Below are 13,787 nucleotides of genomic sequence, written 5' to 3' on the forward strand. Positions count from 1 at the left end.
TAAGGGTCTTCACAATACAGCCCCCGACTTATGTTTCTTAACTCTGTTTTCTCTCCTTCTTCAGCTCTGCTGCAAACTGGAACAGTGGGCATTCCCCAAACATCCTTCGTGTCTCAGTTTCCCCACTCGTGTTCCTTGCTCATGTTCTTTATGTTGCCCAGAAAGGCTAGCCTTCTTCTCTAAATTCTCTGTCGAACAGATTCTTCCTTCTAGAATCCTAGGCTAGAAACCCCGACGTGTTTGGTTCCCTGATCCATACCTTGCCAGCGTTCTGAAATAGAGATCCTACCTGTTCCTATCGTGAAATCTTTTCAGTTATTTCCAACCCAGTTTCTGCCTGATCCACCACATCTGGATACATGGTATTTCCTCTCTAAAGCATATCATGTGTGATAATCATTTCAAGACTGAAAACGTTCGCCATAATCATAATGTGCAACCATCTCCATGGAGACAACTATAGATGTTAGATCCCCTCAGATTACGTATGCATTCACGTCCAAACCCTGGCACAAGTTGTGTGAGGTGAGGGTGCCACAATCAGGAGTAGTTCAGGAGGAGGATAGGATGGGGAGCACAGAGAAAATGAGGATACACATTGATGACTCTTTCCCAAAGCAAACTACAAATGTTCTTAAAGGAGAAAAACAGCTTTCTAATCCTATAGTTTCCCATAAAGTTATCCTCAGTGACATGTCCCACAGAGCTTATATTCTAATTACAGAAGCTCAACACACTTTCTGACAATACAAATATCAAAAATCAAACTTGAGGACATTCAGTGTTGTTTTCCCTCACAACACACAAAATACGCTTGAAAAAAAAAAAGCCAAAATGCTAGTTAACACCTGGCACAAAGGAAGCATATCAGAAATAATTAAGGAGCACAATATAACACTAAGACTATGTTAAAAAAATAACAGCATATCTCAGTTATTTAAGAGCTCATTGTATAACTTGAAATCTATCATATTTTGTTCTTCCTCTCCTGCCTGTCATTCCCGTGAACATTAATATCCAACAGAACTAAGACAGTCCGCCAAATGTTTAAAATACTTTTGGCAATCATCTTTGAGTTTCATGATCCAGGCCATTCTTTATTCCCCAGTGAAACGTGATGTGGATTCTTACACAGCCTGGCCAAAAGGAGAGAATACCCTGTTTATGCAAATTTGAATGATGAATACATTACATTCTGGTTTCACCCAGCAAAAAGAATGGTCTTTATGAATTGCATGGAAAATAAAAAAAAAGTAGTCATGTGGGAGTAAATTGGCAATAAATGTCCTCAAGAGAGGAAATTGTATTCAGAAGGGATCTGAATCAGAAAGGCCCTGAGAATTCATCTTCCACTTGCAACCTCCTGCTTATTCAAGAAGGCCTTTACATCACAGTACCGATGTGCCAGCATTAGGCCTCAGCTGTGAGCTGTTCCTGAGGGGCACGGCATACTTCACAGAGGGAGACGTTTGAAGTGAAGGCCTTAAATTAGTAGAACATCCTTGTTTACAGTCACCTAAAATCTATTCTTTCTGCACTGATTTTGAAGACCTGTCCCTCTTCAATAATGAGAGCCAAAGAGCGTAAACAGGAATCGTAGATCTGCTGCTTCCTAGCTATGCAACTTTGGGCAAGTCACTTACCCTCTCTGAGCCTACGTACATGTCTAAAATATGTACAAATAGGACATGTGGTGGCTGTGAGGGCTAGAGGACAATCTGAAGCGCGTAGCCCAATGCCTTGCACAACATAAAAGTGTGTTTCATAAACAGCATCTATCGGATGACGTCGTCTAAGTGATGCATTCTCGGTCCCTTCAACTGTGTCCAACAGCGTGATCCTGACCCCTGCAATTGCTCATCCCCCAATTGGGTGATGCCGGTTTTAGGAGCCACAACTGAACAAGGTCACATCAGCACGCTGCAGAGAGGTGCTTATGGCCACAGACCTCTCAGGGCCCTAAGTGGGGGTTGTGGATGGCGTCTAGGAATGGTCTGGCTTGGAGAAGTATGGATGCGAGGCTGGAAGTCTTCAAGCCAGAGGCATGACCGAGGGGGTGCGGAGCCTAGGAGCGCTGGAAGTCAGTAGACAGCAGCACACATAACTGTCTCGCTCTGAACTCCCACCAAGACCCAGGCAGCTTGAGAGGTAAGTCTACAGGTCTGGCAATCTTAGGGGAAAATTGTTAGTGACCTCACCTAGGATGCATCAGATACATGAGTTGCTGAGACTGGGGGTGGAGTAAGGGGAGACCTAGTAATACCATCCGATCACTTACTGACTTTTATGTGCCAAGCACTGAAGAACATTTAGCTTAAAATGGTTTTAAATGGAAAAACCTCTAACCTATTTCCAGCCATTAAAGTGCCAATAATAAAAACAACTTCGTGCCTTCTGTCCCCTGAACATAAGACTATTTTACCAATTGTATTGACCCTCCAGAACCACACTGTCCAATAGGGTAACCGCCAGCCACATTTGCTGATTGAAGTTTAAATTAGCTTAATTAATATTGAAAACTTAGTTTATTAGTCACGCTAGGCATGTTCCAAGTATTTAATAGCCACATGTGGCTGATGGCTACAGTACTGCTCAGCCAAGAGAGAACACTTCCATCATCACAGAAAGTTTTATTGGAGAGAGTTGCTTGAAAGTCAGTCTCATGAAGTCATGACCTTAACAGGTAGCCCATCAATAAATGAACAATGTTGAAGTGTGCAGCAAGTGCTTAATTATTGTACTATGAACACTGATTTAAAATAATTCCCCCAAGGGGCGCCTGGGGTGGCTCAGTCGGTTAAGGGTCTGACTTTGGCTCAGGTCATGATCTCATGGTTCATGGGTTTAAGCCCCGCATTGGGCTCTGTGCTGACAGCTCAGAGCCTGGAGCCTGCTTCAGATTCTGTGTCTCCCTCTCTCTCTGTCCCTCCCCTGCTCATGCTGTGTGTGTGTGTGTGTGTGTGTGTGTCTCAAAAATAAACATTTAAAAAATAGAAAATAAATTAAAAATTAATAAATAAAATAAGTGCCCTAAACCCTAAGAGACTCTTAAATACAGAGAACGAACTGAGGGTTGATGGGGGTGAGTGGGGGGGACGGGGAAAATGGGAGATGGGCATTGAGGAGGGCACTTGTTGGGATGAGCACTGGGTGTTGTACGTAAGTGATGAATCATGGGAATCTACTCCCGAAGCCAAGACTACACTGTATACACTGTATATTAGCTAACGTGACAATAAATTATTCAAAAAATCACAAAATAATTCAATTCAATTCAATTCAATTCAATTCAATTCAATTCAATTAAAAAGTGTCCTAAAGATATAGAGGAAAAGGAACTCACACGATAGCAAACCTTGTAACCAAATATTTCAGTTCTTCCTCTGATGTCCATTCACCTTGTTCACAAACTGTCACAAAAGAAAAGAGGCAGGAAACAACAGGTGTGTTATTTCAATGACATGATGAACTTCCAAGAGAAAAAGAACAGATGGAAAATGATGAACTTCATGGTGTCTTGAAGGAATAGTACTTTTCTTTTATGAAGTGTACTCTAGGGACTTCCAGTTGTAAATACTATCTTATGCTTACCTCAGAAGAAGGAAGAGAATAAATGTTTTTTTTTTTTAATTTTTTTTTCAACGTTTTTTATTTATTTTTGGGACAGAGAGAGACAGAGCATGAACAGGGGAGGGGCAGAGAGAGAGGGAGACACAGAATCGGAAACAGGCTCCAGGCTCCGAGCCATCAGCCCAGAGCCTGACGCGGGGCTCGAACTCACGGACCGCGAGATCGTGACCTGGCTGAAGTCGGACGCTTAACCGACTGCGCCACCCAGGCGCCCCAATGTGTTTTTTTTAATCAGAATCATGAGGAAATGTAATTCTAGATTTTTCTGCTGAAAAGCATAGAAACCATGCAGTTGGCCCTATAGCTTACCATCTCAAAGTACTCGGTCACAGATTTTTGACACAGATTTTTCTCTTTCAGATTATATCTGAAATGTCTAATTTAAAAATGTTTGGCAATAAATGTTAAAGATTATATTTCGGTTACATTAAAGATAGGGGGATTCTCTATCTTTAAAACTGCTCTCCTACACCCATGGAAATTTAGAGCCGGAAGAAATCTTTAGGACTATGTGCCAGTGTTTTTCCAACTATGTTTAGATGTAGAACCTTTTCTTCAAACAAAATTTCCCCTAGGATCAGGCACAGAGGGTGTGTTCACACACACACACACACACACGGATGCACACAGCTGTTGTGTTGTTAAAGCATGGGTAGTAGGGGCCCAGAAGAACTCCGGATCACCTCCCCTACCCTCACCCACCCCTGCAGCTGCCTCTAAGTGATCCCATATGACCCTGATTTCACCCAGTCTTCATCTGACCTCCAGAAAGTTGAGGTCACTTGCCCAAGCCCACGACAACAGGGAATCTGTTATTTGGGTTTCCTTCAGAGGTCTTTCTAGGGCCAGCTATATCACAAGTTAGTACAGAAGATACTCAGAAGGCTCAGCTGTCCCACGCCTGCTGGGCCTCCACCCCCAGAAGGAAAGCCAAGGATCCAAACTAAAGCAGCCCTGATTCCCAGAATACACTGCTTCCTGAGAACAGGTTGGCCTGAGGAATGAAGGCAACTTTTGAGATCCATGAAGGTTACCTTAACTGATAGGGCAATGCGGTTTGTAAAGATTAAACAAAAAGGTTAATTCTGCTTCACAAAAGAGAGACAACCTCAAAGACGCATGACTAAAATGTATAATAGATTCTGGGCCCAGTTATTTCTACAAAGACACCTTGATGCAGTGCAAGGAACATGGTCCTTAGAATAAATGAGTCAATATGAATCCTACCTCTAATACTTTCTTCATTTATGTAACAAGGGTAATATTTGCTAGCAAGGTAATGTCTGTATTTAATCAATAATTAATCGACACAGGTAAAGAGAGACAGTGAGAGAGAGAGAACCTCAGTAACGTGCCTAGAACAATGAATACCGGTTTCCTTCCCTCTCTGAACAACTGTGTCATAACGTAAGTTACATTTCATTCTTTTCTAACAATTACACACAGAGAACTGTTTTCCTGGTTGGTATGCTTTCAAAAAGGGTATATTACCAAGATACTAATTTGCATTTTCTCTACAAGATGTCTTTCCTTATTGTTTTCTATGATAGCCTTTGTTATGTCAGGCAGGAAAACAAGACTCATGATGGGAATAGAAGAGATAAAAATGAAAGAGAGCTATTCGTACTTTGCTCCTTTACTCTGCTAATTCATCAAACCTTCAGAACTGTTTGAAGTAACCAAATCCCCCTAACCAGATCCAGCAAGGCCAGGAAGAGGAAAGCATGTATGCACATCCCACATTCACCACACATACACACACGCTCTATAAAATGCTTCATTCTTCTTCACAGCCTTTTTATTTTTCAATTGCTACTGTTGTCAATACTGACAAATTAAAATCCAGATCCAGAGAAAAATCATACAAAAGCATTTTTCACCTTACCCTTGCTAGTCAGGTACTAGTTTAGATATACGACAGTATCACTTGGGATCGTTATCACACAATCCATTAGAGATAAAAATAAGCAAAATATAATAACATTATTACTAGGTCTATTCACTCCATAAGAAAAAAAAACCCTCAACTTTGTATTTACTTAAAACTGTTAAAACTGATCTTACAGCCTTTCAAAGTCACTTCAGCAAACCTGATACAACATAAGTACCACTTAACCCCAAACTTTCTATTCGTGCTGGAATGCCCCAGAAGCCATTAACCCTTCTATTACAGGTTACGCTGACTCCCGAAGATCGAGATTGAGTGTTCCATTTCCATCTAAGGTAATTACTGCGAAGTTAAAATATAGTACAAGTCCCAAAGGGATTTGCTCTATGTTTAGTCATTCAGAGAATACAGAGTGACCAAAATAGACTATATTTTAGTGGATGGCAAAGTATGCTTTAATAATAGGATAGTATCCATCATACACATTCATACAGGCCTGTAAGTTTCAAAGAACTTTATGAATGTTTAAAATGCTCATAAATCCATCTAGACCCTATCCGTTGTCTTTTTGAATATTCAGGTGTTTTTTTTTTTTAACAAAGAATCTAAAGAAGAAAACATGTGATTTGCTGAACGTCCCATAAATCAATATTCCCCAGATGAACAGATTTATTTACAAATCACCAAAGTGCTTTTTTTTTTACAGAAATCAGAAGATAGCATTAATTTTTTTAAAAAATCTAGAAGATATCAAAGGGAATGAAAGAAGACAGCTGGTATATATTTTGAGGGGGAAAAATCACATTAGGAGTTAAAAATCATTCTGGTTAGGAAAAAATGTCAGGAATCTGCAGGGCCCATCTTTTTTTACTCCTTTCACTTTATGGCTCAAGCCTACAATAGGGTGGGAAAAGAATGAAACCAAGAGCAGTATTTATGCACCCTTATAGAGCTCACAGTTTGAAAACCCAAAAGCTTCAGACCTCAGTTCAGTCCCATTACCTGTTCCCTATAGAGGTGAGACATAATTATTTGGAAAACAAATTTTTGTTTATCACCCAAAGTGAAAGAGACCTAATAAGCATACATCAGAAATGCCCAGAGTATTGAAAGCCCAATCCAACTATAAGAGAATAATTCTTTCTCTTTTTGCACTACTAATAAAATATTTACGCCCATCACACGTAATCTGGAAAACAGGAAAGTATATGAAAAAAGAAAATTAAAAAAACTACAAGACATAACTATGGCCAACATTTTAGTATTTCTCTCTCTAGTCTTTGCACTAATTATGTTTTACCAAAATCATAATCTTACTGCATTTGTGTTTTTTTAATGTTTTTTCATGTTTATTTTATTTTGAGAGAGAGAGAGAGAAAGCATGAGCAAGGGAGGGGCAGAGAGAGAAAGAGGGAGACACAGAATCTGAAGTAGACTCCAGGCTTTGAGCTGTCAGCACAGAGCCTGATGCGAGGCTTGGACTCACCACGAGATCATGACCTGAGCCAAAGTTGGATGCTTAACCGACTGAGCCACCCAAGCGCCCCTGCATTTGTGTTTTATACCTTGTTTTTTTTTCATCTAACATTTTATCATGACCAGTTCTCCATTTTGATCAAAGAGATGTATCATTCTTTCACATGTTATCTTTAGTTTTTCCCGAATTTTCTAAATAGTGCATGCTAATTTGGAGGGGTAAAGCAAATCACAAAAGTAAAAGGAGGAAAAAGACATACCCTTCTAAAAAAAACCTTGATTTCATCCCTACCCCTAAAAAACAACCACTTTTAAACTGTTCCCTGGGTATCTTTCCTTCCTTGTTTCTGTAGTCCATAAACAACCATAATTTGTGTTCCTAGTCTGTCAGTATTGAACATTTAAGAGGATTCAGTTTTTTGCTACCATGAACAGTACATGAATATTCTTGCATATAAATATTCAAATGCTCTGATATTTTCATCAGCTAGAGTCTAGAGGGGGGGTCACAGGTGAAAGTCATAATTATTACGTAAGTTCTTGATGCATATTGTCAAAACTCATTTCCAGAACGATTAGAGTCCAAACTCCCATCAGCAGTGACTGAGAACATTCACCTCCTACATCCACATGAACAAGTGATGTCATTTTAAACCTTTGTCTATCTTGTAGGCCAACAATTAGGGTGTCATTTTTATTTTCCCTTTTTTTGGTTAACATCGAGGATGAATTATCACATCTTTATGGGACATCTGTAATTTTTTCTTTTATCAATTATTTTTCACATTTGTCCTTTTGCTTCTGGGATGATAGGAGACTCTTATTGAATTACCACAATTTTATTTTTGTTGTTATAAAGCCGTCAACCACGTGTATTGTAAAAACACTTCCCCGTTCATCAGTTTCCATTGAATTTGGATTGTAATATTTTATGACACAGAAGTATTAAATCTTCTGCCATCAAATATACATAGTTTTCCTTTGTGACTTATCCTACGTCTCTGTATGTGCTTCTCTTCCTTACGTTTCGTTTTTTAAAATCCATTTTGATATGGGGTGCAAGGTGAGGTTTTAAACCTAACTTTCCCACAAATATCTAGTTTTCCCTTCCCTGGGGGTGTGTAACACTTCCTCTTTCCTCTTTTCGCACACTATATTCTAAGGTCGTATCATCCCCACGGGGCCTCACTCTTCTTGGGATGCGTCTGCTATTCTGGCTGGCGAACCACACTTGCAATTACTGGAACTTTGTTGTACATTACCACACCTAGTAGGAAGTTCCACAATGCCTCTTCTTTTGCAAACCTTTCTTAGCTATTCCTTCTTGTTCTAACGTCATTTTGGTATCCCCTCGAGATTTGTTACCAGTTACCCTCCCAGCTCTTTTTGGTGGCAGAGTGGCAGAAATAGGATCCCAGGCGCTAGGGGAACACATTAGATGTTCCCCACACAACTTCTGGCTAAAAGGAGTGTGATACGAGCGGCAGTCTAAACCCTTTCAGCTTCACAGGGGAGCTTTTTAGAGTCTCCAGTTCATCTTGAGTCTTCCAACTTATTTTTATTGTATTTTTTTAAGTAAGCTCTATGCCCAAGGTGGGGCTTGAACTCATGACTCCCAAGATCAAGAGTTGCTTTCTCTACCGACTGAGCCAGCCAGGTGCCCCTTAATGCTTCCAATTTATTAAAACCTTTCTCAACCTTGTTAACATACACACACACACACACACACACACACACACACTTTGCTTTGTCTAATGTACAGCTCCTCTCAGCTCACCATCTTTGTATCAACTTTGATACACCATACAGTGAGTTGCCACGCCAAATCCTGTTTAAATTACAGTGTCACACGTGGGGTGCATGGGTGGCTCAGTCAGTTAAGCTGTTGACTCGATTTCAGCTCAGGTCTTGATCTCACGGTTTGGTGAGTTCGAGCCCCACGTCGGGCTCCAAGCTGATAGGGCAGAGCCTGCTTGGGATTCTCTGTCTCCCTCTCTCTTGGCCCCTCCCCCACTCACACTGTTTCTGACTCTCTCAAAATAAATAAATAAACTTAAAAAAATAAATCACAGTGTTGCACAAGATTTAGAAGCATCTCCTTCTTTATTTCTCTTTCTTTCTTTCTTTCTCTTTTTTTGACTCTTGCCTCCTTATCTTCAAACTGGCTCAAAGTTTGACAGACCCAGATACTCTTTCCAAGTACCATCATCTCCCCTGAGCACATCCCCAGATATCTGGGAAAACAAGAAAAGGAAGACACAGGGAGAACAGGGAAGATGAAATGGCAGGACAGGAAAGAAAAGAACACTATGGTAGAAGGCATTGCCAATATTTATTTTAGTACAGAATTCTAATATTTTAGAAGTCCCTTTGGGGCACCTGTGTGGCTCAGTTGGTTGAGTATCAGGTCTTGATCTCAGGGTTGTGAGTTCAAGTCCTACGCTGGGCTCCACGCTAGGGGTGAACTTAAACTAAACTAAACTAAACTAAAATAAAATAAAAGGAGTCCCTTGGGTGGATGGATGCATAGATGAGTATTTAGTCATTATGTTAAGGTTTTGCTACTCTAACTCTACTACGCCAATCAAGCCCATTTGAAAAAATAACCAAATTGATATTAAGAATTATTAGACAAATACCTACCATACCCAATTTTCAAATTCCCAGCAAATTTTGAAAGGTCCATATAATTTTCACAATAGCATGTGGTCACTACAAAAACACATGGAAAAATGAGGCTTACGTGACATTCCAAGTCCAGGTTCATTTTCTTAGTGTACTAAGACACCACCCCTAGAAATACCACAAGACAGACACAGACATTTGGGGCCTGAGTTCAGATCATGGTCTCATAGTTTCACAAGTTCGAGCCCCACGTGGCTTCTGCTCCGACAGTGCTGAGCCTGCTTCAGAGTCTCCTTTTTTCTCTGCCCCTCCCCCACTCACACTCTCTCTGTCTCTCTCAAAATAAACTTAAAAAAAAAGATAAAAAAGAAAAAGTTATGCCTGCAATGCAAAAAGATAATTTAAACACAATACATAAAATTTTTTGTTTGTCTCCAAATGAGTTTATTTAAGTACAAGTGCGAATTGTATTTAACAACTGATAAAAGTTAGCAGTTTTTTAACTTCAGCTGAACACCATTTTTAAACACATTTTTAGCTCCCAAAACAATAAGAGAAGTCAGTTCAAGGGTTAATAACGTAAGACAGGAATACTGTAACTCAGTCACTTTAGAAAACAAAAAGCTACCTATGAGGAAAAGATGAATATCTAAAAAAAAAAAACAAAAAAAAACCCTTGCTCACATTTAAAGCTTAACTTTGGAATTATGTTGTGATTTGGGCACGCAGGAGGTTCCCAATTACATTTGCATGGACACACCATTTTCTCCCTGGCAGCGACCACAATTCTGGGGTGATTGAGGAGTGAGAGCCCCCCCAAAGTGGTTCTTTCCCTTTTTACCTTTGATAGGAGTTAAAGCAAGTTTCATGTAAAGTAGCAAGCAGTAGAAACCACCTGCCAAGGTGAAATACAACAGTACAACGCAAAGGAAGGGTTCCACAAAGAGTTACATCAAACTCTTACAACCAGCTATGTATCTATGTGGAAGGTATAAACAAGTTGGAGATGGTTGCAGAGGAAAGTTTTCGGAGAAAGTTGCCAGCGTGCTGTGTGGACTGACCTTTCTGCCAAGAAGATCTTTGGGGCTGTTTGCTACTCACCTCAGGTCCAAGGCAAAGAGTGTCTGTCACAGGACCACCTGGGAGTTTAAAACTCTGCTCTCATCCTCCTCTGAGTTCTGGTAGGTAAAGTATTTCCCTTGGACCAGATCTGAGCCATATAGGGGAGAACTTGCTGTTTTAGATTCTGAGGGAGGATGAGCCCCTGGAAAGAAGTTACCACAGCAAAAAGAAGCAGAGTGTATTTCCGAATGACTTCTTGGGACTGTGGAAGACAAATACGAATGCACCTGTGCATGTCAAGGGCACTTTGGGCAAGACAGCCCAATGATGAGAAGTTCCCACAGAAACACCTGCTAGAAAAAGGGCCCATTTCAAACACATGCCCAATGGAGCGGTGTAAACTCTAGATCACCAACAATAGTTGTCAAGAAAGAACTTTCTTTTCCCCTTCACCTCTTCTCAATGAGCCCTAACCCTAACCAGCAAGAGACCTTAGTCAGCAAAGTAGGGAAGGACGAGGAGAAACACTTGGTAAACAGAGAGAGAGGCGGGGAGGGGGAGAGAGAAATTCAGTACTCCCTTTTCCTTGTATCTAGCACACTCAAGCCTGGAGAGGGAAGAAACAGAACTTTAAAGCAAAACCGAAATGTTGATTATGAGGTAGACGCACAGATTATAAATCACTATATTAATTTTCTCTATGAGCAACCATCAGAGAATTGTTTGATTTCATAAGCGTGACCAGAAAAGTCATGGGACCTAAATTTTCATGTGCCAAATGGTCGGGCCATTTCACAAGCTGCCTCCTTGTCTTCTTATTTTCTCCTTCCCTCGACTATTCAGACACATTGCCCTCTTCAAGGTATCGTTTCGTAACGATAACAACACTAATAACAACCCACATTATCGAGTGCTTACCATGTACCCCTCAACTATGTATTTTATATACATCTCTCACTTCGTCTTCACACGCTTCTGTATTAGCAACACCTTCCTTTTACATTCGAAGAAATAGAGACTTATCCACGGCCTGTGAATTTACCCAGAAGCTGCCATCTTTCCCCGCAAGAATGAGTGAAATGTAGTCCCTCGGTTCAAAGGATAAAAAATATCAGGCTTGCTTTCTTTAATAAAACATATGCGGATCTCTCTCGTCTCATGAGAAAATGAAAACATTCCACTAGAGGAGAATTAATAGAAAAGTAAACATGGGTATTTTTTGTAATCATAAAATCTGCTGACATACACACTTATTCCAAACTCCTGGATGTCATTATGTCAACAATCACAAAGCCTCCCAACCCAGACACAAAATACCGACAGTCCTAACAACAATACCTAAAATGTGTAATGTTTGACCTTTACAAACTGCATTTTCATATTTTAATCTAATTTTATTCTCACAGCAAGCCTCTGAGTAGGGATCATAAATGCTACATTTTTGTTGAGGGAACTAAGATGAAAAGCTTTTAAAAACCGTGATTTACTTAACATCGAAAACTAATACACGACAGAGCCAGCAGTCAAGGAGGTGTATGTCAAAGGGAAGTTGAAATATCAATCCTTTTTTGTATCAACTTCTAAACCACCTCTTTGCCATCAATATCTCTACTCATGATTCTTGATGCTTATGCTTCACATTTTTCAATAATCAAAACACTTCACACATCCTCTTACATATTCTGAATCTCTGACTTCATTCTGATGAGATCATTTGTGGCAATTAACAACACATATGGTTTTCAGTTAGAAACTGTGGCCTCAAGATGCAAATGAATTGGCAAAGCCAATGGAACACGAGAGTCTTCTAGGATTTTACACACCTGGGTTGAATTTATGTCCTAATATAGAAAGCTGTGCCTTTTCTCACGAGAGTTTATTCTAGAATTTCAGAACCATGCCAATATATTTCACAGTTCCCTAGTCATCAGATTGCCCTTCCCTGAGAAAGCAAGGTTCTTGCAAGCAATCAGTCCCCCTAATTAAATTCCAGGCTTTTTAATTTTTTAGTCTTGAATTCTAAAAGTTAAAACATTCTTTTCTATTTATTCTTCATTTCCTCATAAATGAAGAGTCATAAACATCGCCTCTCCAGCCACTATATTGTTCATGCTCTTCATGGCCACAAATACTAAGAATTCACTAGCATAGTGGTTCTCAGACCTCAGCCTTCCTCAGAATCATCTGGAAGTCTTATTAAAAAACAGATTGTTGAGTGCTCGCTTCGGCAGCACATATACTAAAAAACAGATTGTTGGGCCTCTGCTCCAAAGTTCTGATTCAGTGCATCTGGGGTGGGGACTGATGGCCTTTCCAACGCCAGGTGATGCTGGTATTGCTGGTCTGGGTACCACACTTTGAGAACCACTGGACTAGTGGGTCCCCTTAAAGGGGCCCCTCGGAAAAGCGCCCAGGCACTAAGCCTCATGAATCACACAAATGGTGCTCAGTGCCCTCGCCTCACGCTGAAGGCTCCTATCTGGAGGAAAAAGAAATGGTTGTCATGACTCATTGTCTTTTTCAGGCTTCTCCAGCCACAAAATTAAAAACAGAAAAGGGCTGCATTAAAAGCAAAATGAAAATGGCTAAATTTTGAGACTCCCAGCACGGTTTCTGGGGTTAGAACAAAAGATGTAATGAGGACCCAGGTAAGCCCTGTGCTGACCACACTGAAGGTTGGAACCACAAAAATTACCAGGCAAGACACCTGGCTCCCGGTTTTCTTTGCCTGTAGGAAGTTCTCCCATATCGTTCTCCAAACACATTATCGGCCTATAACTCTTTGAATTAATTCATTTCTTCTGCAACTTCTTTACTATATTTTAATGCAGAGAAATATCAATTGTCAATAAATACTGTTGGAACATCTTTCAGGTAGACAGTTAACCTGAAAGGAGAAGCGGGCAAAGGCGTTTCCTTCAAGTTCCTTTATTTTCATAATTATCATCTCCAGACGACTCTCAGTGGAGACTTTAAGTCCAGTTTTTCATCTCCTTGAGGGACAACTAAGGCATTTTAGGTTACGGTGCAAAGTACCTCAGTATTTTGGTTTACTTGCCAAAAAGTACAACCAGTCTTTTGAATAACAGTGTTGCGTTAAATAACA

General features: G+C 40.2%; 1 protein-coding gene across 4 annotated transcripts in view; it reads right to left on the reverse strand.

Annotated features, from left to right (window-relative positions):
- The window catches only part of TRDMT1 (tRNA aspartic acid methyltransferase 1), a 91,937-nt gene that overhangs the window by 77,069 nt on the left and 1,081 nt on the right, over positions 1–13,787 (reverse strand). For 2 of the 4 annotated variants that reach the window (XM_042945021.1, XM_042945010.1), the window contains exon 2: positions 3,344–3,410. The exons of 1 other annotated variant lie outside the window; for it this stretch is intronic. The gene's annotated coding sequence lies outside the window, so the exon portion shown is untranslated. Of the gene's footprint in view, positions 1–3,343; positions 3,411–9,637; positions 9,903–13,787 lie in introns of those variants that run through there. One more of the 4 variants, XM_042945013.1, reaches the window with a different exon arrangement.

The sequence above is a fragment of the Panthera leo genome, chromosome B4 (assembly GCF_018350215.1).
Source record: "Panthera leo isolate Ple1 chromosome B4, P.leo_Ple1_pat1.1, whole genome shotgun sequence".
NCBI classification, from domain to species: Eukaryota; Metazoa; Chordata; class Mammalia; order Carnivora; family Felidae; genus Panthera; species Panthera leo.